General features: G+C 43.3%; 1 protein-coding gene and 1 long non-coding RNA gene across 3 annotated transcripts in view; both read right to left on the reverse strand.

Annotated features, from left to right (window-relative positions):
• The window catches only part of LOC138159331 (uncharacterized), a 407,894-nt gene that overhangs the window by 27,757 nt on the left and 355,081 nt on the right, over positions 1-25,056 (reverse strand). The gene's annotated exons all lie outside the window — the stretch shown is intronic.
• The window catches only part of ZNF469 (zinc finger protein 469), a 745,539-nt gene that overhangs the window by 15,388 nt on the left and 705,095 nt on the right, over positions 1-25,056 (reverse strand). For both annotated transcript variants that reach the window (XM_069085577.1, XM_069085578.1), the window contains one exon: positions 17,123-17,189. The gene's annotated coding sequence lies outside the window, so the exon portion shown is untranslated. The remainder of the gene's footprint in view (positions 1-17,122; positions 17,190-25,056) is intronic.

The raw sequence follows: 25,056 nt of genomic DNA on the forward strand, positions 1-25,056 counted from the left end.
ATTTGAACTCATGCAGCTTAAATCCAGATTCATGGCACTTTTTAGAGGCAGCTAGGTGATATGGTGGATAGAATTCTGGACTTGAAGTCAGGAAGAGTGAACTATTGACTCTGACACTTACTAGCTGTGTGATCATAGGCAAGTCAAAGCCTCTGGGAGGCTCGGTTAAAATGGGAATAATAATAGTACCCACCTCACACGATGTTTAAAGGGACCCAGTGAACTCACATATGTAAAATGCTTTGCAAACCTTAAAACACTATATAATAATGCTGTACTTTGTAGCAAACCAATTCTCCATTAAGTGAGAAGAACTATTAGCTATAATCTCTCACATTTCTAGAATTCTTTTAACTTTTCAAAGCCCATTCACACTTACTACTTCATTTAATTCTTATGGAAGGCCTGTGAGGTAGATTGGATGTTAGTCAGCATCTTCATTCTGTAGATTTATTGAATGACTTGGTCAAAAGTCGCATAGCTGATTGATGGCAGAGTTGAGAGTCTAGAAAACATGGGCCTCCTGACACCCACCCAGTATACTTCCCACCACACCATGCTATCTCCTGGACCCAGTCTTTAGACATTTTACTCTGAAAATAGAAGCTAGAGCAAAACTTTCATGGTGGTGGTGGTGGTGGTGGTGGTGGTGGTGGTGTGTGTGAGCACATGCCATGGGAGCTTGCAACTTTAGGGTGGGAGACACACTTCTTAGGGAGAAGCTAGCTCTCTCACCTGGACCCTGGGTTGCCATCCCTCAAGACCTAATGACTGTCAAGACTCTTTCCCAGGGCTTGCCTTCCCTGGGATTTATTCTATCTAACTTGTTGCCTGGTTTGGGTATCCACCTGAGGATCAGCTGGGGGGTTAGGGATGATGAAGAATCTTTCCCCAACTGTAGACTCAGCCTTAGTCCCATCTATTCTCTCCTCTGCCCTTTTCACTATGTTCTCAAGAACACTCTTTCAGGGGCGGCCAGGTAGCACAGTGAGTAAGAGCACCAGCCCCAGAGTTGGGATGACCTGGGATTGAACCCAGGCTCAGAAACTTAGCACCCACCCAGAAACACCTGGCCGTGTAAGCTTGAGCAAGTTACTTAACCCCAATTTCTTAGGGGCAGCCCGGTGGTGCAGTGAGTAAGAGCACCAGCCCCAGAGTCGGGATGACCTGGGATCAAATCTGGGCTCAGATACTTAGCACCTCACCCAGAAATATAATGGCCATGTAACGTTGAGCAAGTTACTTAACCCCAATTGCTTAGAAAAAAAGAACTCTCTTTCATTGCCAACAAATTCCCTTCATATTAGAAGAATTCAGTCTCTGTCTCTGTCTCTCTTTCTCTCTCTCTGTCTCTCTCTCTCCTTTCATCCTCTGGTGTTCACACATCTTCAGGTTCCCCTGAAGACACCAACATTGCTTGGGACCCTCTCCAAGACTGACTAGCTCCCCTCATGCTCTCTTAAACAACAAGGATCAGGAGCATCCTTTGATCCCCAATGCTGCTTTCAGACCTTCCTTAGACCTATCACTCAAGAGTCACCTCTCCCTTTTTTCAAGTTTACTCCCACTGTAGATCAATGGTTTTGAAAATCAGGTGCTCATAACTCCTGAGGTGAGACCATCCATGGAAGTGTGCCAATCAGATGGTGGAAAGATAGAACATAACCAACCCTCACCACAACAACCCAACATTTTTCTCTACCCCCTTCCACTCCTGGCTAGAAACACTTAATGACAACTCCCACTTATTTCCTCTATTACACCAGAACACACACACACACACACTTAAAATAAGAGAGAAGTCATGACTGCTTCTGGGGTCACTGCTCCCACCAAGCCCAGGGCAAGTCTGTAGGTTGCCCTCTTGGCCCTGGGGCAAGGAGAGTAGGACTGAGTCCCCAGTAGCAGGCTAGGCTAATGAGGGCAATAGCAGAGTGTAGGGTGCAAAGGAGGGGAGGCAACTTGGACCATCTTGGACATCACTACCCAATGGCAAGGTAGTGGAGGCAGCAAGCCACCATCACTGCTCCCCACCCCATCAAGGCCCAACAAATGTCTACTAAATGACCAAGTCACTTTATTTCTGCTTACTTCAGTTTTCTCATCTGTAGCCTTTTCAAGCTTTTTTTCTTGAAAGTTGTGCAACTTAATAATGCAGGTATTAAAAAAATACATTTTAACGAGTATTTTCTCTGATATTTTTTTTAAAAAAGGTATTTTCATTTTTTAATGTCTTTAATCTGATTAAAAAATATTTATCAGGTATCTACTCTGTGTAATACACTGCTAAATCCTGGGAATACCAAAAGGAGGAAAGGTTGAACAGACGTAAGATTGGGAGGGGGAATCATTTCAAGAGCATCCCACTGTCCATGGCGTGTAGGCATTTATTTTTAGTAAGTAGAATGAAAACTCCCCGAGAAAGCAAGCATCTCCCTTTTATATTTGATAACTGTTTGTTGAACTGAACTGAGTTAGAAGGAAGGATCTCTTGTAGCTGGGGTAAAGGTTTCATGAAAGAAGTTCTAGATCAGAGATTCTTGATCTTCTTTATGTCCTGGTCCCCTTTGGCCACAGTCTGGTGGGGTCTAGGGGACCCTTTCTCAGAATCATGTTTCTAAGTGTATCAAATGAGACATCTAGGATTACAAATGCAAACTCCCATGCGTATATATGTATATGCATGTACACACATGTAGATACACACATGTACTACAACATGTCAATGCAGATGCATATATGTCACATATAGGCATAATATTTGTATATAAACATACATATATAGACATGTGGAAATGATTATATTGCAATGGAGTTACCAAATATTGAATCTGCCCTCCCCTCTCCCTGAGTTCACAGACTCTCCTGCTGCATCATAGAATAATAGAAGGAAACTCAGAGGTAATTGAGTACCATTCCCTCATTTTTCACATGAGGAAACTCAGGGTCATAGAGGTCCCTCCTATTGAGGGTTGCAGTTTGCTCATATTCATCACATGAGATTAGCCTATATAACCAATGAGGAACTCTGAAGAAGAAAAAGAGTAAGAATAAATCAAGGCAATAGGAAGGAAAGAAAGACTGGCGGAGTGTGAGTGGAGTGCTCTATTGATACCATATTGCTATTAGGAGGAAAGAAGGTAGCCTCAGTTTATTTGGATAGATTCCTTATGTTGTACTTATGGGGGTGGGAGGGACATGGGCAAGAATCTTAGAGGATGGATTAGCATGGAAGGGTCATGAACTGTATCACTGGTGGAAACTTCCAAATCAGGGAGTTCACTGGTGCATTTCAGCCTTTTTGAGCATATGTGTTTACAAATATTTCACTCAGAGGGTCAGGTGACTCCTAATTTTAACCACTGGCCCCTCTCTGATTAATTTATTCCAGGTGCAAGAATTCCTAGTTATGACTCTAGCTGCAAGATCTTTTAAATGTCCAATGAAGAAGAGCAGACAAAATCTTCCCCTCCAAAGTGACAGAGCAGCAGTCCTTAATCTGGAGCCCATGAACCCCCAAGGTATTAGAAGACGGATTTCAGGGGCCTCTGAACTTGTTTGAAAATATTTTGCTAACTCTATTTTAATATAATTGATTTCCTTTGTAATACTATGCATTTTATTTTATGCATTGAAACCATTATCTGAGAGGGGGTTCATAGCGAGGGGCCCAAGCGAACTGAGACACAAAATAGGTTAAGAACCATTTTAGAGAGAGATCTATTGGCCTCATGATGCTATAGTCAAATTCTACCATCTATACCTAGACACATACATACATATGTACATACATACATGCACACCCGCATGCACATATATAAGCTTCTTTAATTGACTGTAAGTTCCTCAAGGGCAGGAAACATTTCATTTTTGTCTTTGTAGCCTCAGTACCTGTACTCAGTACCTGTTACTCAGGAGCTTAATAAATGCTTATTGAATGAATGAGTGAATGCTATGGGTGACCAGCCTAGGGGCCACATTGTTCCTAGTTCCAGCTGTCTGACCTTGGACTAATTACTTCCCTTCCCCCCTCCTAGTTTCACTTTCCTCACCTGCCAGATGAGTGCAGATATTCTCTATACTCTCTTCCGGCATTCACAACATAGGCCTCCTCTGACCTGCCATGGACAAAGGGGCCACTGTGCTGCAGGGCTCCATCCAGTTGTCTTGGCATAATCTGTACCATCAAGTATAGGGAAAGGAAAGGATTGCCCATTGAAGGTTTCTCCCAACTTTCCCATCCGAAGAGCTCTGTCTCCCAATTTCCTTTTATTTCACTTGCTGGCCAGTAGAGGGGCTTCTTCCTCTACCCAGCAGGTGGCTATGAAGGAGTGGGGCTATTGTGGGTTTCAGAAACTGCCTGCATCTAACTCTTGCAGAAGTCTCTTCATCTTTTTGGTGGTGGTGTTGGAGTGGGGGAAGAGCCCAGCTTCCTGTTCCATCAAAGTGCAGGCCTTTAGCATCCCCAGATGGGGAAGTCTTAAACTTTAGCTCTCTACACCCTGCCTCCTGTACCTTCTTCTTCCATTTACAGACCTCCAGCAGTGTTCCCACCATGCCTCCCCTTATGAGAGTAGCTCTCCATGCTTTGGATGTCCCCTAACAACCAATCACCATAATCCTTTGTACTGGAAAGGCCAATGGGTTCAGAATCAGAAGACCTGGATTCAAATTCTGACTACCATTTCTTTACATACTGAGCAATCACACACGTCCCTTCTCTTTCTGAGTTTCAGTTTCCTCACCTGTAAAAAGAGGAGCCTGAACTAGATAAACTCTAAGGTCCCTTACAGATTCCAATCTTACTCTCCTTACATTGACCAGGTGGGGTTTTAGCCTTTGCAAAACACTTTTCTATAGACTGTCTCACTGGAGCACAAGAGCTGTAGTAACTCTTTTCTTGAGTATATTATGGGTTACAAAATGCTCTCCTCCAAACAGCAGAGTGAGGTGAGGTGCATAGTACAAGAATGGCTATTTCCATTTTATGTGTGAGGAAACAAAAGTTTACATACCGTAGCTAGTTACTGGTGGAACCAAGACCCAAGGCTCATGTCTTCTGACTCATGTCAGCACTCTCTTAGGTATGGGGTCAGACCATTGAAGGCAGAGTAGCTAACCAAATTGCTATATGTGAATATAACATAATAGGACTGTGTTGTAAAAAAGAAGGGATTATTTATGAATGATAATAATAGGTAGCATTTATAAAGCACTTTATGGGTTACAAAGTACTTTACATTAAATTATCTCATTTGATAGATGTGAATACAGGGAGGTGTGCGAAGACTTACATGAATTGATGCAGAGTGAAGTAAGTAGAAGCAGGAAGCAATATACACATAATGACCTTAACAATGGAAGTGGGAAGAAGACTACAACAAATGGAAGCTGAGTGTGGCATAATTATAAAGACTGAGTTTGGCTATTTAGAGATAAGAGAACAGACCTCCCCTCTTTCTTTTCAGAGACAGGGGACTATACATACGGAATATTTTTTATACTGTCAGACTTCATTGAAAATGCTGGTTAATTTCCCCGAATTGCTTTTTTCCTCTATTTTTTAAAACCTTTGTTATAGAAGATAGGCAGCTAGGTGGCACTGCAGTGGATAGAGCGGATAGAGAGAATAGAGTGGATAGAGTCAGGAAGACTCATTTTTCTGAGTTCAAATCCAGCCTCAGACCCTTATTAGCTGTGTGATCCTGGGCAAGTCATTTCACCCCATTTGCCTCAGTTTCCTTATCTATCAAATCAGGAGGAAATGGCAAACCATTTCATTATCTTTGCCAAGAAAATCCCAAAAGGGATCACAAAGAGGTAGATATGACTAAAAATGTGACTGACTGAATAGAGAATAGATCTCTGGGCAAGAGGAAAGGGATAATGGTATTGAGAAATGAAGTGATATGAAAACAACCGCTATGAATAAAATTTAAAAAAAGATTTGGAAGCTAGGATAGATCAATGTTTCTTAAACTAATCTGGTCATCTACTTTTCATCTTGAAAGTTACTGGGCAGGACCCATAAATGCTGCTCTGGGGAATTCAGGAGCAAATAATACCTCCCAGATCATTTAAAGGGAAAAAAGAGCAAACCATGTCAGTTTCATACTAAAAGGGCTACATTTAATAAGTAATTCCAATGGAAAATTTAATATTGAATATTTTAAAAGGAAAGTATTATAATTATTGGCATTTTCTTATGGAACTCTAATTCACATCTTGTGGGACACTGTTTGGGGAATGTGGGTCTGGAAAATCTTTGTCTTCACATTCTGTTACCATCCTCTCTGCAGTTACCATTTCTCTGTCCCAAGTGTTCTCCATTCTTGTCCACATCAAACACAGGACACAGTGTGGGTGAAGTGGGGAAAATAGCATTAGACTGGGAGTTGTTGAACTGTTTCAAGTTCAGGCCCCACTTACATGATGTGAGCAAGTCAGTTTGTCTCTATGAATGTGGATGGATGGTATAGTGGAAACATTCTGGATTTGGAGCCAGAGGACCTGAATTCAAATTCTGTCTGCTACACACTGCTTGTGTTACCTTGGGAAAGTCACTTAACTTTTCTAGGCACCATCTTCCTCTTCTGTCAACCGAAGGAGTTGGATTAAATAAAGTCAAAGATCTCTACCAGCTCTAAGTCTGTTAGCCCAGGATCTGTAAAATGGGCATAGTCGTAGTTTGATCATCTGCCTCTTAGAGTCATTGTTCAGGAGATGTCCTGTTAACCTTCAAAGACTATAGATCCCTAGTGTTATCATTGTCACTTCTTAACTTACCACATGGGAAAGTGTGAGCACTGCCCTTTGGAAACATGGGTCTCAGTAAGGCTGTGGGAGCTGATACTAATTCCCCCCTTGGGACCTACGATCCTAGTTTCCTTATATAATTGTAGTGTTTAGAGGTTCAGAACATTAGAGTTTGGAGATCACTGGAGAGAGATGACCTGGTGTTGTGGAGGGACACTAAACTTGGAGACAGAAGATCTAGGTTTCAGTTCCAGGCTCCTAGCTGGGTGAAATGGGGGCAAGTCAGAACTTTTCTGAGACTCAGTTTTCTCATCTGTAAAATGGGGGGGGGGATATTATTGGCACATCCCATCCTCACAGGTGGTAGATGTGAGGCAATAACATTTAATTCTGGGGAGCATTCTATAAAGCTACAGTTCAATGGGCTTCATATAGTTCCATCGTCCTTTGATCCTTACCATTTTATGGGTGAGGAAATGAACAGATAACTTGACAACTCCCTCTTTCCTCCTGCAACTATTCCTTAGTGAATTAGTAGAAACTTGACCCAATAACTTGGTTGTATAACCTTAATCTTGTGATTCTTTGGTTGATCTCCTGAGATTGAATACTCTCAAGCTTTGCAGGGATGGCCTGCGCTTGAAACAGCTCTGGGGACAGTCAGAACATTCTTATCTCAAGCGTTCAATCCTCCTGCTAACTGTGTGCCCTCTGGTAGAGTGGAAAGAACATTAGATCTATGGTCAGATGACCTGGGCTCAAACCCCAGTTGTGCCACTTATGACTTGTGTGACCACAGGCTATCCTATCATCTTCTCTCTTTCAGACTCAGTCCTCTCATCTATACAACGGAAGAGTTGGATGAGATAATCTCTGTGGCCTCTAGCAATCTAAATCTTATGATCTGAGGTCATGCAATCTAAGCCTCAGTTTCCTCATCTAAAAAATGGGCATGATAACAGTTGCATAACCTACCCTCTGGAGTTGCAACAAGGAAAGGATGAGGCCTAGACCTATGATTTTACTGGCAGCAGGAACTTGTGAATGAGGGAACTTCTTGTACAAATGCAGGTCAGCACTTTGAGCTCCTGGTGCATGGAGAGGCCTAATGGCTTGCTCAGGGATACAACAACTGAGGTCAGACTTGAACTCAGGTCTTTGGGTCTCTGAGGCCAGTCCTATAGCCACTATGCTAAGGTTGCCTCTTGCATTGTGAGGAAAGGGGTCCGAAAACCTTAAATCACTACATGAATGAGCCATGTTGGCCTTTCAAGTCCTTCCCAGGACTCCTTGTGGCAGCCTGGAGGAGGAGAGTGCCCTGCTTACTGCCCCCTTTCACTACAGGTGGATGGCCATCCTCTAGAGGAAGCCACTTCCTCTGAAAACTTAGCCACTGGCTCATTCTACCTCCCTTCAAAGCCAGTTCAAGTGAGAGAACACTAATATCATCATACCAACATTTGGTCAAATGTTGGCATCTGTGAGGTCTATATGTGGGGAAGGGGTCCCTGGTAGTATGAGTAATGGGCTGGGCTGGAGTAATACTGCCTTGGATAGACCCTCTCTGGCTCCAGTGGGAATCAGAGCCCAAATCAAAGCTATCATGAAGAAGAAAACCCCATTTCCTTAGTATCTCTGGTGTGTTTGTACAGAATATGAGAACTACCACTGTGGGCAGATGTTTTGAACTCTAGAGCCATTGCTTGAAGCCATTCACTGGAGATCTGGAGACATGAACTGACGGACAGTATTTGTTCTAAGTACACAAACTAAGTCTATGGCTACTATTGCATTGGTCTCTAGTTCTTTGTTTAATAGCTCCCCCCCCACACACACACACAGCATTTGAGGTCACACTTTTCAAATGCACTTCTCATGAGTCATTCTGTATTACCGTTATTGGTATTTCTGTCTTATCTCCCTAGGTAGACTGGAGGCAATATAAAGCCCCTGTGTTTCCTCCAGCCCTAAGCATAGGGGCCTATATTCAATAAATTCTTAAAAAAACATTTCTTGGATGGATGGATGGGTAGATGGATGGGGGAAGGGATGGATGGATAGATGTAGAGAGGGATAGATGGGTGGATGGAGGGAGGGGGGATGGGTGGAGGCGGAGAGGGATGGATGGAGGCAGGGATAGATAGATGGAGGCCGAGAGATGGATGGATGGAGGCAGGGAGAGCTGGATAGTGGGGTGGAGACAATGTGAACTCCCAAATGAGGTCCCTCAAATTGCCAGGTGATATAACCAATCAATTCATCAACCAGCATTTATTAAGTACCTACTATATGACAAGCACTATACTAGGCATCAGGAAATGCAAAGGCAAAAATGAAACGGTCTCAGTCTTCAAGGACCTTGTATTGCATCCGAGGTGAGATGTACATGGAGAAAGAGATACAAAATGAATCCCTCTCCATAACAGCATGTACTGACACATGCTCTCCTCAGCTCCCACACAGTCACTCTCACATCAGTCTTCTGGTTGGTGTCCCAGCCTTCAGTCTCTCCACACTCCACACTACAATTCACCCTCTGCTCATCTGCCACAGTGATCTTCCTAAAGTTCGAATTTGACCATGTCCCTCTCTCAATAACCTCTACTATAAGGCTCCTTATTACCTGTAGATCAAATATAAAATGCACTGTTTGGCATGTAAAGACCTTTATGACCTCCCCCCTCCCAACTTTCCATCCTTCTTACACTTTATTCTCCTCCAGGTACCCTGTGATACAGCTATCGCCTCTCCTTGCACAAAATAGCCCATCCCTTGATTCCGTCCATGACTTTGCATTGTCTGTCTACCTGCTCTCCCTCCTCATCTATCTCTGCCTCCTATATCCCCCAGCTACTGTCAATACTCAACTCAAATCTGACCTCCTCCAGGAGGCCTTTCCCAGGCTCCTCTTTCCTACCTAGCGCCTCCCTCTGAGATTTCTTTCCTCTTCAGTGGCATCTCTCTTTATGAACATAGTTATTTTCATGTAGTTTCCTCCTTCCCTCCACCAGAATGTGAACTCCTTGATGGCAGAGATCACTTTGTAACTCCACGGTCTGGCCTGGGGTTTGCAACATAGTAAGTACTTAGTAAATGTTGACTCACTCATACCACTAGCCATCCCAGATCAGCTCAGTCACTAAAACTGCACCATTCACTCCAGGACATTCTTTTTAAATTTTTAAAAATTTTCTCCCCGCCCCCCTCCCCCTCCCCCAGTCCATTCTTTACACACTCTCAACAATTGCTTCATGTCCTGTCACACAGGCTTTCCAGGAACTGGTTCTAGTTCATCAGTAGAAAGTCCTGACTGTCCTTTACAATCCTGGGGAATAAGTAACAACTAAGAGTGTCTATAAGCAGTGTGGAGTCTTTTTTTTTTTTTAGAAGCAGTAAGGGTGAAGTGACTTGCCCAAGGTCACACAGCTAGTAAGTGTCTGAGGCTGGATTTGAACTCAGGTCCTCTCAACTCCAGGGCTGGTGCTGTATCCATGGCACTACCTAGCTGCCCCCAACAATTGAGTCTTACTCAGATTGGCCCAAATCTAATTGCTCTCTTACCACTTACTACTGCGCTTACCACTCCTTGCTCAAAGTCAATGAATATGCCTCATGACTTAGTACAGTGAGTACTCTTTCTATCTTACCAGTTTGCCCCTGTTTTTGGAATCCACACTTATCTAAGCTCTTTCTGTAGTCATAATAATAGCTAAAATTTAAATGTCACTTTTAAGCATTACTAAGCACTTTCCATATATTATCTCATTTGGTTCTCACAACTCTGGGATGTAGGTGATATTATTACTCCCATTTTACAGATGAGGAAACTGAGGCAGGTAGAAATTAAACTAGTGCCAGATTTGAACTCAGGTCTTCTTGACTCCAGGCCCAGAGCTCTTTCCACTTTATCATTTAGCTGCCTCATGGTTTTGGGCCTCAGTTTCCTTCTCTGCAAAATGAGGGGGTTGAGCCAGGTGACTTTTCAGGTGCTTTCCAGCTCTTGCTCTGTCTACACACTGGGGAAATTACAGGGCAGGGTCCCCCCAGACATCCTGGGCAGTGTCTTGTTTCTCTCGGGCTGCCTTTGGTTTGATCAGCCCATTTATCTGGCTGCCTCTCTGATCCTCTGGCCGCTTCAGGCTGACATTCTAGAATTCCTCCGTGGTTTCACAACTCTGCTCAATGAAACGAGCCTCTGCCTGATACCAGCTTCTGTCTCTCCAGCCAAAATGAACACACACAGCTCTTTGGCATTCACCGGTTGCCCTTGGATAACAATGAGTCATTTATGCTGACTCAAGCCTCAACTGTAAGGCCTGTTTACCACTGCTTAAATGGGAAGGGGTTCTTTGCCAAAATAAAATAAGCCAGGCCAAAGGCAGCTACATTATCACAGCCATCCTCATCAGGCCACATAAAGAAGCCCTTTTTTTAGGTCAGCCTCTCTCACCACTCGGGTAGGAAACACTGCAGTCCTCCCATGGCAAATGCTGTATTGACTGTTGCATTATTGCTCTGATCAGAGGAAATAGCTCCCCGGCCTTCTGACTGGGGACCCAGACTCAGAGGCTTAGCACTCAGGAAGAAGAACTCAAAGGGCATGTGTGAGAAGACTCAGGAAAATGGTGCCCTGTCCTCTGCACGAGACCATTTCTGCATGGATAGGGAAACAGGTGCGAGCAGCGTGGGAGAGCTGGGAGTTGGTTGGAAATTTTGGGTTCAAACTTCAGTTATGCTACTGATTTGGAGAGAGACCTTGGGCAAGTCACTGCCCCTTTGCAACTTAGGTTCTTTGCCTATAAAATGGGGAGGCTGAAGGAGAATCATGTCTAAGTGCCCTTCTAATTTTAACATTCTAGGATTCTCTGTTTGTTTGCATTTTTTGGAGGGGGGAAGGCAGGGCAATTGGGGTTAAGTGACTTGTCCAAGGTCACACGGCTAACAAGTGTCAAGTGTCTGAGGCCAGATTTGAACTCAGGTCCTCCTGACTCCAGGACTGAAGGTCTATTCACTGCACCACCTAGCGGCCCCTCTAGAATTCTCTGAAAAGGTTATTGGTCTCTCTGGGAATGGAGGAAGCAACTGTTACCATCTTCCTTATATAGCTGCAGCCTCATCCCTGTTACCATCTTTGTTGTTCAATTGATAAATCAGTAAAAATTGCTTAAACTCTTGATATATGCCAGGCACTGTGCTAAGGGATAGGGTTACAAAAAGAGGCAAAAAAAATAGCCTTGCCCTCAAGGAGCTTACAATCTGATGGAGGAGACAACAAACAAACAAATCTATACAAAGCAAGCTTTGTATAGAAGACCTGAGTTCAAATATGACCTGAGACACTAGTTGTGTGACCCTGGGCAAGTCATTTAATTTCTGTCTGCCTCAGTTTCCTCATCTGTAAAATGGGGGTAATAATACCACCTACATGCCAGGGTTGTTGTGAGAATCAAATGAAATAATATATGGAAAATGCTTAGTAATCCTTAAAGTTCCATTTTAGGATAAATTGGAAATAATTAACAGAGAGAAGGCACTGGAATTAAGAAGGGCTGGGGAAGGCTTTCGGTAGAAGGTGGGACAGTAAACCTGCTGGAATAAAGAAGGTCCTTGAGAGGTGGCAAAGTGCACCATGTTAGACTTGGAGTCAAGAAGACCTGAATTCAAATACTGCCTCAGATACTTATTAGTTGACCAAAGTCAAGTGACTTGCCCAGGGTCACAAGTCTCAGGTTGGATTTGAACTCATATCTTCCTAACTCCAGGTCTTAGTGTTGCCAGCTGCAAGACTATCTCAGGGATGGCAGTGTCGACCAAAGTAGAAGAGAAAGAGGTCTCTTTTCCCTCTCCAAACCCTATGAGGTTTGGCTCTGGCCATCTCTGTTTCTGGGTGTTAGAGTCAGTTATCTAACAAACATTTATTAAATGCCTTCTATATGCCAGGCACCATGCTCCTTCCCTCAGGGAGTTTACAGTCTAATGCACATTCTTCTAGGTTTCCCCCAATAGAATGGGCCATGATTAAGAGTATTAAGACAGTTATTCAGAGGCTATAGAATAAAATGTTAGAACTGAAAGGAACCTTACAGCACAGAAGGTCAGCCTTGGACCTTGGGGAGCAGCTGGCTTAACCCTTGGATTTTATAGAGCAGTAAAATCAGACCTAAAGAAAAGGAGTTAGGGGTGGCTAGGTGGCTCAGTGAATAGAGCACTGGCCCTGGAGTCAGGAGGACCTTAGTTCAAATCAGGCCTCAGACACTTGACACACTTACTAGCCATATGACCTTGGGCAAGTCACTTAACCCTAATTGCCCTGCCCTTCCCCTCAAAAAAAAAAGCAAAGGAGTTATCAGACTCACAAAACCAGTCATCTGATTCTGAAGAGCATATTGGAATCATTAGCTAGAAGATACATGAATGCCATCAGTTTTTTTTCTGTCTCCATGAATCCCCCAGCTAGCAAGTAGGAGAACTCACCAGCTGGGTGATGCTGGAGTCAGGAAGACCTGAGTTCGAACTAGCTATGTGATCTTGGACAAATCTCTATCTCTCAGTCTTAGCTTTTTCCTCTGTAAAATCTCTAATGTTACTATCTCCCTCCCAGAGCTGTTGTGGGGATCAAATGAGTTGATATTTGTGAAGTGCTTTACAAACTTTAAAATGATATAAAATGGTGTGTGATTGCTAGCATATTGTAAGGGAAATGACTTGGATTGATAACCTAGGTTTAAATGCCTGCTCACATAAATTAGCTGTGTGACCTTATACAAGTCATTTCCTATCTTGAACCTAGTGTCTCTGTAGATTATACTGAGAAGGTTGAATGTGAGGAGGGTGACAGGCAGAGGAATCAAACTCTGACTGAAGGTTGCCAGAAAACCAGATTAAACTGTAATTGAGAAATGTTTAAGGAAATACAATTTTTTTTTTGTTTTTTTGGAGGGCAATTGGGGTTAAGTGACTTGCTCAAAGTCACACAACTAGTTTTGTGTTAAGTGTCTGAGGCCGAATTTGAACTCAGGTCCTCCTGACTCCAGGGCCAGTGCTCTCTTCACTGCACCACCTAGCCACCCCAAGGAAATACAATTTAAAAATGCAGTATGACATAGGTAATGTTAATTTGTGGTCTTCTAAGTCAATGTGAAGCCTCAGTGATCTGTTTCTATTTGACTTTGATCTCACTGCTTTAAAGTCCCTTCCCAGTTCTAAAAAGTCTATGATTCTATAATCAACATGTAGTATAGTGGAGATACCATGGCAGCAGACCTGGGTTTATATTCTAGTTTAAATACTTCTTACCCATGGGAGCCAGAGCAAACTGCTTCCAGCCTTTTTTGCCTTAGTTTCCTCACCTATACAATGGGGTTATTAACCTGTATGCCACTTGTATCATGGGGTTAAAGTAGGGAAACCTTTTGCATGATATGAATGGGGAATTTTGTTATTAGGAAGCCCAAGACCAGTGTTCTTTACACCATTCCAGGCCACCCCTTTGGGTGAGATAAAAGTAATAGAACATCAAGTCTCTGTCTCGAGGAAGCTCGAAAAGTCCAAAGACCAAAGGCATGAGTGATTTCCAGGTCATGGACTTGAAATAAGGAGAGTTTTGTGGTCTTTCAGTCATAGGATTTGGAGCTGGAAGGGACTTTAGAGACCTCTCATTTTTTGCTACTCAATGTACCCATTTCCTTCAGACGCTGCTGTCCCTGGGCAGTGGCTTTGGCCCACCTGAAGGGATAGCGACTTTGCCTGTGGTTAGACTCCCAGCAGAAGACTATGTTCTTTCTTATGTCCTGCTCCATGTAGCTCTAGCCTATAAACTATTCAGGGGCTGAGTAATGATATAGGGTGAAGCTACCAAATGGAGTACTTGGAGGGAGGGCAAATATTCTCTTTTTTAAATTGAATTTTATGTTTATTTTTAGTTTATATCATTTCCACAATGTTTTGAGTTACAAATTTTCTCCCTGTCTTTCCCCTACCCACCACCCCAAAACAATGATTCCACTGTATATCCCCTCCCCCAATCTGCTTTCTCCAACATCCTCTCCCATCCCCCTCCGACTTTCTTGGAGGACAAGATGGATTTCTATACCCCAGTGCCTGTATATCCTATTTCCCAGTTGCATTTAAGAAAATAATAATAATAATATATATGTTTTAAACATTTGATTTTAAAACTTTGGATCCCAGATTCTTTCCTTTCCTCCCTCATCACCCAACCTTACTGGGAAGATAAGCAATTCAGTATAGGTTGTACATGTGTAGCTTTGCAAAACATTTCCATAGTGGATATATTGTGAAAGACTGACTATATTTTCCTCCATCCCATCCCACCCCCCATTTGTTCTATTCTCTACTTTGACCCTGTCCCGTTTTAAAAGTGTGTGCTTCTAATTTCCCTCCCCACCAACCTGACGTCCCCTCCATCATCCCCCCTCTCATCTCCTACCCCCCTATTCTCCTCTAGGGTGAGATACCCCATTTAGTATGTATGTCATTCCCTCCCCAAGCCAAATTCAATGAGAGTAAGATTGAGCCATTCCCCCTCACCTTCCTGTTCTTCCCCTCCACTGCAACAGCCTTCCCCTGCCTCCTCTATATGAGACAATTTACCCCCTTCTGTCTCTCCCAGTCTCCTCTCATTATATTCCTCTCTCACCTCTCAATTTCACCTTTTAAGTATCATCCCTTCCTATTCAATTGGTCCTATGGAGGGCAAATATTCTACCCCTTCCAGTTTCTTTTTGTGGAGCAAGGGGGGGTTAAATGACTTGCCAAGGGTCACACAGCCAGTGTCAAGTGCCTGAGGCCAGATTTGAACTCAGGCCCTCCTGACTCCAGGGCTGGTGTTCTATCCACTGCACCACCTCCCTTTCCCCCGTCTATTTTCCATTTTGTTTCTACCACCCATCCTCCACTCTCTAGTAGTCCAAATGAAAGGTGATTTCAAGTCAAAAAACAAATGAACACCCATTCCAAAGCTACCAAAACATACCAGGGGAAACCATCAAACAAATCCCTCCTGAAATTTGCCTTGGTAGAGATAGTTATTCCATGCCCCAATCAGAGCATTGCTGTGGTGACAGTGGGGGCTTCTCCTCCTGTCCCCATGGAAAATTCCCACTCCAAACTCACTGAGCTCTGGTTGTATGAGCAGCCCAGAGTCACACCTGGCTTTCCAGGGCCCACTTGGCTCTGCCAGCTTGAGGAACTGGTCCATCCGATCTACTGTCTTCCATCCAGCACCCTGGACCAGACATCCTGCTTCCAGCGGTGGCCCAGGCCTCATATTTCAAAGGACAGGCAAAAAAACAACAAAGTATACAAGTGGCTAATTGTGCAAGGCTTCCCACTAGGGGAAAATTCCTCACTGACTCCTGCACAAGTTGGTTTTTTTCACCCTGCTGCCCCAGGCTGGACGACCCTTATCTTGACTGGCATGGTCACTAATGACATTAGTGATGCCTGAGATAGGTTTCTGCAGCTTTCCCTGTGAAAGCAAAGGATGGAGACCTCAGGAGAAACCCATGGACAGAGAAGGCAAGCTGGTGGGGAACTGAATACCCTGTTTTCATGTAAATGACCCTCCTAATGAGGCAGGGAGAAGGGGAAAGCCACGAAGAAAAGGGGAGATAAGCAGAAGGGCTGGGTTCCTCCAATGTCTCCCTGAGACTGCTGAGAGGCCGTGAAGGGGGCCAGCATTCTCCTCTCATCCTAGAAGGCCAAGAGTAGATAGGGTCCTCAGAGAAAGACTCAGACTACAGTGAGTACACTTTAAAAAGGGCGAGAAAAAGGAAGGATCTTGGAAAAAGCAATCTTGTTTGTTGGTTTTAAACAAGCTCTGCCCAGAGGGGTTTTTCAGTGAAACAAACTGGTCCATTATGAGTGGGGCGTGTGTACAGAAAGTTAATTTAGCCAGCTGCTCCAGGACTGAGATTTAGGATAACATTTGGGCAGGTTCAACAGAAGTCACAGAATCGAAGCCTTTGGCTGGGCTGTGAAAAAATCACTTCCCTCCACGAGTTGGCCCCTCCTCAAAGCTTGGACTGTTTGAATGGTTGGGCCTTGTGTTGATGAGTAGAGGCTAAGTGTAAAGCATTCTCTTGGGGAGGCAGCTGGCAGCTCCAATTAGCTTGGGCCAGAGAGACAGCCCAGGAAGTTAAGAAGGGTGGCTGAGGAAGGGAGGCCACAGTGTGTTGGGAAGCCAAAGGGAGGATGAAGTTCCACTCTCCCTAACCTTCCTCTTTCCTCTCTTCCCGAGTCCCCAGCTCACAGCTCTTTAAGGGGCATCTCTGGGCAGAAGGGTGGTGAGCTTTGCCAACTTCCACAGACAACCCTCAAATTCCAGTGGGCTGGCTCAACCTACCTTCAGAAATTGGGTTGTTCCTCAGCTGGGTCTCTGTTTCACTTCCTGCAAAATGTGAATTTCTTGGCTGCAAAGAAAATGGAAAACATGTCAAGAATTTATGTGGGGCTTGCTTCAGATTGGTGCATATCACAGGCAGTAAACATGGAGGAGAGGGCTGGACAGAGTGGGAGGGGATGAGAGGACTGTTCTCTGATGGGAGAGTGGAGGGGGCCAGTCTATTGCCCATATAGCAGCCCCTGTTTTAACATCTTCATTCTGTATGGTCCGGGGGAACTGTCACTCTCATTCTGACTTCCCTGGTGAAAATCAAGATGGCCCAAGGCATTTTGACCCAACTGGAGGGGGATGATAGATTTTTTGAGTTGAAAGGGCCTCTAGAAATTACCTGATCCAAGCCCCTCATCTTAGAGATGAGGAAACTATGCTTCAAGGAGGGGGCAGTGACTTGCCCCTATGCAAGTAAGTCATAGAAGCAGAATCTTAACCCAGTTCTCCCAGTCCAAAGCAATGTTCCTTCCATCAATATCATGCTGCTGCCACCACTGTTTTTTGTTAATCATTTGGCAGGCAACCTCACTTGCTGTACAACTTGTGGCTGACAGTGGGCTCCAGTCCTCTAGCCCCAGCCTCTATAATTACTGAAATCATCTAGTTTCTGACTTCAGGGATCTCTTGAGCACCAAGGTTATGAAGACCAAGGAAGTTCTGCAGCTGAATGACCTGAATAAGCACAAAGCAGAATTATTGGAGTCTTTCCCTGAAATCTATTCTTCCTTGCTATAGAACTACAAATTTGGAAAGTCTTCTCTTTCCTCATCTCAGCACTCTCCCAGGGAAGGATGTATCCCTGGCATATTTAGTTTGGCATTCAAAACTTTCCATCCTCTGACTTCAGTCTTCTTCTTCAATCTTATCTCTCCCTACTTTCCAGCTAGAAGCTACCTGTCCAGTGTCTCCCTGCTTCTCTTCTTGGTCATCCCCTCCCACCTGGGTCCTTTTAAGTCCCTTGCCATGCCCTCCTGCATTTTGATGTTCTAGCCCCTTGAGGAGGGAGAGAAATCAGGTGGTGTGTGTATGTGTGTAAGGGGTGGGGGGCAGCATGGAGAGAGGAGGGAAGGGTATGGGCCACAATGTTCTCATGTTCTTTCTTCTCTGCTTGGCTACCTAAAAAAGAACTTGGAAAAATCCCCATTACCCCACACTTGTATAGGTTTCAGCAGGCCTTGCTTTTCCACTTTGAAGTTCTTGGAGATCAGTTACGCCTAATCTACAGGTAACTTTGGGGAGCCCCCAAGGGAGAAAGGCCCTCTCATTTTCTTTCTCTTGCCTTTTCTTTTAGGAAACAGTAACTGGCCCCTTTTTACAAAACCAGCCTTATTCCTAGGTTAGCACAAAACTGTGATCAAGAGCTATAATGACCTTGGGTTCTGGGGAAAGTGGAATCTCTGAGGAGGGGCTTAGAGTAACCATGCAATGGTGCATATTTATCCCTCTCTCCTGTGGGTCCCATTTATGTATATACTTGTTATCTCCTCCAATGAAAAGGGAGGCATGGCATGGTGGATAGAATGATGGACCTGGAGTCAGGAAGACTTGTGTTCCAATTCTCTTCTCTCAGCCTCACTTTCCTCATCTGTAACCTGGGGATAATACCCTACTTCTCAGGGGAGCTGGCGGGTTTGATAAGATAATATATATAAAGCATTTGCAAACTTTAAAGGTGACAATCAGTAAGCATTTAGCAAATGTTTCTTATGTGGCGGGCATTGTGCTAAGTCCTAAGGATACAAAAACAAGCAAAAACAGTCAGTCCCTGCGCCCAAGGAGCTCACCATTCTAACAGGACAGACAACAGATATGGAAGGTTCTGATTTCCAGGCTGATGGAAAAGTCCCATGATCCTTAGGGGGCAGAAGCAAAACAGATGGTAATACCTCTTCCTTTCCATTGATAAAAACCACATCTGAGTCTGATGTAGAGCCATTTGACAGCACCAAGTGAGAACTTGACTTTTTGGATCTTCAGGAATTGTGGCTCCTGTACCACCTGCAGTGGCAGCTGACTGGTGCCTTCTGCACAAGGGTTTCTCCCCTTCATGAGGGCTATGGGGGGTAGGCCAGGAGCAGAGTTGGTAGCCTGAGGGGCACTGCAATTCCCAGGGTTCTTGGACTCTGGGTCCTGAGCTGTCTCCATCAGGGCCAAAGGAAATGGTGGTCAAGGTGGCAGCAGTATTTTGACCTGCCTTGCATAATCTACCTCCTATTTGTCCTTCATGGTGCCTGGTTGCTTCATCTAGGCTGGATTTCTGCCCACTGGGATGAGTCAATATACTACTATTGTTTTTTTTTTAAATATTTGATGTTCTATAAAATAGTGCCCAGGGGAATCAAATTTTTACCATGAGAACAAAAATACTGAGGAGTAAACTCATTTTCTTCAGGCTGTGTAAAAGCAGCTTTGGGACAACTCTAGTAGCAGACAAGAAAATGGGAATGATCTATTCTTACGTGGTTTTGATTTCTTTTACTAGATCTTAGATTCCATATAGCTTAGAGATTATGAGAATTAGGTATGTCTACATTTATCTAAAATGTTCCTTTTAAATAATTTGTTGTTGTTCATTCACTTCCAATCATATCCAACTCTTCATGACCCCATTTGGGGTTTTCTTGGCAAGATATTGGAGTGGTTTGCCATTTCCTTCTCCAATTTCTTCCTTTTATAGATAAGGAAATCAAGGCAAACAGGGTTAAGTGACTTACCTGGGGTCACACAGCTAGTAAGTGTCTGAGGCCAGATTTAAACACATGAAGATGAGTCTTCCTGACTCCAGGTCTGGCACTCTACCCACTGTGCAACCTAGTTGCCCCTTAAATTATTACTATTATTATTACATTCTTTTCATCTTTTTGGATGGGATTCAGATAGAATCCCATCCTGAGTCAAATTGATATCCTGGTATTATTCTTTTATATTTAGTGTTCTGTGATAGATAAAAAAAACTGCTTTTTTACAGCTGAAAAGAAATATTGATGAGTGAAGTCATCTTCTGTAGGTTCACTTAAGGTATCTGTGAGACAGTTCCCATAGGAAGCAGCACTGCAGAGATGATACACCCTCCAGCTGGTTTCACGCCATTTTGATCTCCACTAGGCTGCCATATTTTGAAAGTTCTTTTGTTCTATAGAGCTTGAAGCTTCTGAGTATCTGTTTTTGGTGACATCTATTTAAAATGTTGTCCTAAATTTTTATGGGTCAATGTTATGACTAGGACAACATAAGATGGCAGATACAGAGCTGGAGGGGATGTTAGACATCATTTTGTTCAACCTCATCATTTTACAGATGAGAAAACAAGGTCCAAGTGACTTACCCAAGGTTATTTTGGTAGTAATAGTCAGGAGTAGGATTTGAACTCAAGCTTTTGGATTCCAGAGCTTTTCCACTTTTCATTGTTCCCATTTCCACTGTTTTTTTTGGGGGGGGGAGGAAGGCAGGGTAATTGGGGTGAAGTGACTTGCCCAAGGTCACACAGCTAGTGAGTGTTAAGTGTCTGAGGCTTGATTTGAACTCAAGTTCTCCTGACTCCAAGGCTGGTACTCTATTCACTGTGCCACCTAGCTGCCCCTCCACTGTTTTAACAAGACAGTTCCAGTACAGTTTATTGTTTAAATTTCCTAGAATATCTTGTGGCTTCTACTTGGAGTGTGGGAATTTGTCATTGTTCAGTCCATGAAAAATTGTAAATTTCTGATAGGCCCTTGGTGAATGACAGCTGCATGATACTTCTAGCCACCAGAGGTCGTGTCTTGTCTTCCTAGGTATTTGGAAGGTGCCCAATTTTTATAGCCTGCAGTAATGTGCTACATTATTCCTATGATTTCCTAACTTACATGGATCAGTAAATTCAGATTCATTAAGGATAACCTTTCTGCAATTTCTGGTGGCAATCACCTAATGTTGAATTGCTATCATTCCTACTCCATTGTTTTTTTTTTTTTTTTTGCCTTTTGGAGGGCAATTGGGGTTAAGTAACTTGCCCAAGGTTACATGGCTAGTTTTCTTTTGTGTGTGTGTTAAGTGTCTGAGGTTGGAACCGAACTCTGGTCCCGACTCCCAGACTGGCACTTTACTCACTGCACCACCTAGCTGCCCCTCCCACTCCATTTTCACAAACAAATCTATAACACCTGGCATTTGTCTGACACTTTGGTTGTCAACACATTTAGCTGAGTTCATGCAGCTGTTACCCACCAAGAGCCTTTGGATTCCAGTTCTGGATCATAGTTATTTCATAGGCTCTATATGGAGGTAAAACACTTTTGGTTATACTCAACTAGTCAAATGGTACATATCTATCACCAGCTTCTTCTATTGTTTGGTGAAGTGATGTCTGCTTGCTCCACAATAGCTTAAGTAGATTTTTGACTAGTTTATCATGTGTGCTAAGGATGTCTTTCAATTTTCTTCCTTTTTTTGGTGAGGATGCATTCAACCTTCTATAATAACTGTCAAAACATGACGTATTTTGTTATTTGTCAATATTGTTTAGGTTTTTGTTTGGATACTTTTCAAATCTGCTATAGTAAGTTTTACAGCTCTAAGGTTGTACATTAAGACTAGTACTGCATTTGTGTTAATTGTTATATGTGTTCTTCCCATTCAGCTTTGATTTCAGGCTGCCAATAACTCTCTTGATGTATTCAGCTACAATCTTTCCCTTGATATCTTTATGTATGAAATGTCGTATCCGGAGAAGCCTAAAGAATTTGTAGATACCTTCTTCATCCCTGGGTTCAATGTGACCTTTGGATTCTAGTCAGTGCATCAATAAGCATTTATTTGCACTTATATGCCAGGCACCGAGGGCACACAAAAAAGGCAAAAACAAGTCCTTGACCTCAAGGATCTCACATTCTAGAAAGAAAGACAATATGCAAACAATTATACACACATAAGAATATACAATACATATAAAATTGTAATTAAATATAAATATATTATATATGCATATGTTTGTATACATAACAAACACCTACATAAGAAAGGGGAAGGGAGACTGAAAAATCCCTCTTGCAGAAGATAAATTCTGAGCTTGACAAAAACCAGAGAATCTGGGAGGTGGAGGTGAGGAGGGAGAGCATTCCAGGCATAGGAGCAGTCAGTAAAAACACACAGAGTCAGGAGATGGAGTGTTCTCAGGGAGGAACAGCAAGAAGGTTGGTCTCTCTGAACCAGTGAGTATATGGAAAGGCATAAAGCATAAGAAGACCAGAAAGGTATAAAGTGCTCCATTATGAAGGACTTTATTTGACAAACACAGAAGTTTCTATTTGATTCTGAATGTAATAGGGAACCACTGGAGTTTATTTAGTAGGGGGTGACATGGTCAGACTTGCATTTTGGGAAGATCAATATGACAGCTGAGTGAAGGATGGATTGATTAATAACAATAATTATTATGTCTTTGAGGGCAGAGTTTCTCTTTGTTTTTCATCCTTTAATTCCTGTGGCTGAACACAGGACTAATATTTCAAATGACTACAATTTCCTCAGTCTAGGCATTCTCTCCATGTATGCAGACGACTTATTAGAAGAGTGTTCAAGGATTGTTGTTAGCCAATTCTCTGGTGATAAATCTCTCTGCACTGTCCTCAGATGACACACACACATGGTCTGGGCCCAACTTGGATCATTTCCACCATGGTGGCATGAATCAGAACTTGAGTTCTGTTGACACAGTCTTTGAGAGTGTCAGCCACAAGGAGGCGCTGGAGCATTTTAGTTAAGGATCTTGCTCATAGTAGGTTATGAATGTTGAATTGTTAATGTTAATAGAGTCCCTCCTTTCTATTCCCATTGCTGACAATCTTACAACTATATTATTGTAGAAATCTTCTAAGTGATTTCTCTGCACTGAGCAACCCCCTTCTCTAATTCATTCTGCTGGATTAGTCTTTCAAAGACAATTGCATCATCTCATTTCCTTACCTCAAAAGCCTTTGATGACTCCCCATTGCCTGTAAAAAAAAAATTCCACATTCCCTAGACTGGCCCTCAAAAGGCTACACATTCAGCCTCAACATACCTTGGACATCCTTTCATGTACCCCATGCCCCAGGCAAAGCAGACCATGTGTTGTGCTATGGACACATTCAATAGCTTCCCTCCTCTAAATATTTTCTCAACATTTCTTAAACTTGAGATAGCTTTCCTTTAACTCTCTTCACTCATCTCTGCCTTTGGAAATCCTACCCCAAAGAGAACTACTGCATTTAAAATCTAGCTCCAAAGAGCACTGGGATCAATTCTAGCCCTGCTCCTTGCTACAATAATTGTGTCACCTTAGGTCAGCTAGGTGATCCAGTAGTGATCACAGCTAGTGATCCAGTAGATAGAGCACAGACCCTGGGGTCAAGAGGACCTGAGTTCAAATTCAGACTCATTTGCTTACTAGCTGTGTAACCCTGGGCAAATCACTTAATCCTGTTTACCTCAATATCCTCATCCTTTAAATGATCTGGAGAAAGAAGGAAATGGTAAATCAGTCCAGTATCTTTGCCAAGGAACCCCAATGGGGTCACAAAGAATTGGGTATGACTAAAACAACTCAGCAACAACCTCTTGGGCTTCAGATTCATCCTTCGCCAAATGAAGGAGCTGACCCTTCTCAAATGTCACCTCTCTCTTGATCTTCCCACTCAAATCTTTCCTCCCTCAGAACTTCCCCGAGGACCTGGTTTTGTCTTCTCTCAAGATTCTATTGCAGAGACAGGCAGGTGGCATATGCAATAGAAAGAACTGAGTTCAAATCCTTCCCCACACACTTCCTTAGTTGTGTGGCCCTGGGCAAATCATTTAACCCCCGTTCCTTCATCTAAAAATGGGGAATAGCAATAGCATCTTCTTCATCTGGTTGTGACGAGCATCAAATGAAACAGGATGTGTAAAGTGCTTTGCAAACCTTTAATGCCGTCATTATCACCATCACCATCACCATCACCATCATCACCATCATCATCATCTGTACATGTGTCCAGGTACAAACTGCTAAAGGTGAGGACAGAAACCCAGGAAAGATATATTTTAAATCCACTTCCTGTACATTCCCAATGCCTGTGATTTGCTTCCTCTATGTTTTTGCCTGTTGAACTCTAACCTTTATCTTTAAAGCCCAACTCCCATGCTGTTTCCTCCAGGAAGTTTTCTTTGGTCTCCCTTACATCTCACATAACACCTTCTTTCCCACTTTTCTCATGTTATCATCATGAAATGTTGCGGAACCTATACATGTCTTATTCACCATCCCGCCCTGCCCACAGCTAGATTGTAAGGTCCATGAAGGCAGGGACATTTTCTTATCTAAACATCATACCTCCTCCCTCACTTAGCACAATGCTCTGCATACAGTAGGCAGATAATATGTGTTGGATGAATGAATGAAGGCAGTGGGAGAGAATGAAAGAATGCTGAGCTTGGGGTTCTAATACCTGAGTTCATATTCCAACTCTGATATTTATTGTCTGTGTGACCTTGCGCAAGAATTTTCCTTTCTCTGGGTCTCTGTTTCCTTATGTGTAATATGAAAAGTTTGAAATAAAGATGACTCAACATCTATGATCCCATGAAGTAGTTCTCTGGTCGGGAGCCAGTGGGATGGCTTTGGATATGAACATTCCACTCTGAGACACAACCCTGTCCTCCACCACAGATCTGTCCCCTCTTTTCTTGGTCTCAGAGCATTCTCTGCCTACCATGTAACAGGGCTCTCCACTGACATGAGAAGCTTGGAGACTCACTGCACTGCTGTCTGGTGGGGAGGGGAATGCTTCAAAACTGAACACACTTTCTTATCTGTCTGGGATGTTTGAGTGGTCCTGCAAGAAGGATGGATGAGATGACCCCTCCAAGTCCCCTCCAGCCCCGCAATT

The sequence above is a fragment of the Petaurus breviceps genome, unplaced genomic scaffold, assembly GCF_028583685.1.
Source record: "Petaurus breviceps papuanus isolate PSGF00001 unplaced genomic scaffold, PetGlider_PUasm1.0 176, whole genome shotgun sequence".
NCBI lineage: Eukaryota > Metazoa > Chordata > Mammalia > Diprotodontia > Petauridae > Petaurus > Petaurus breviceps.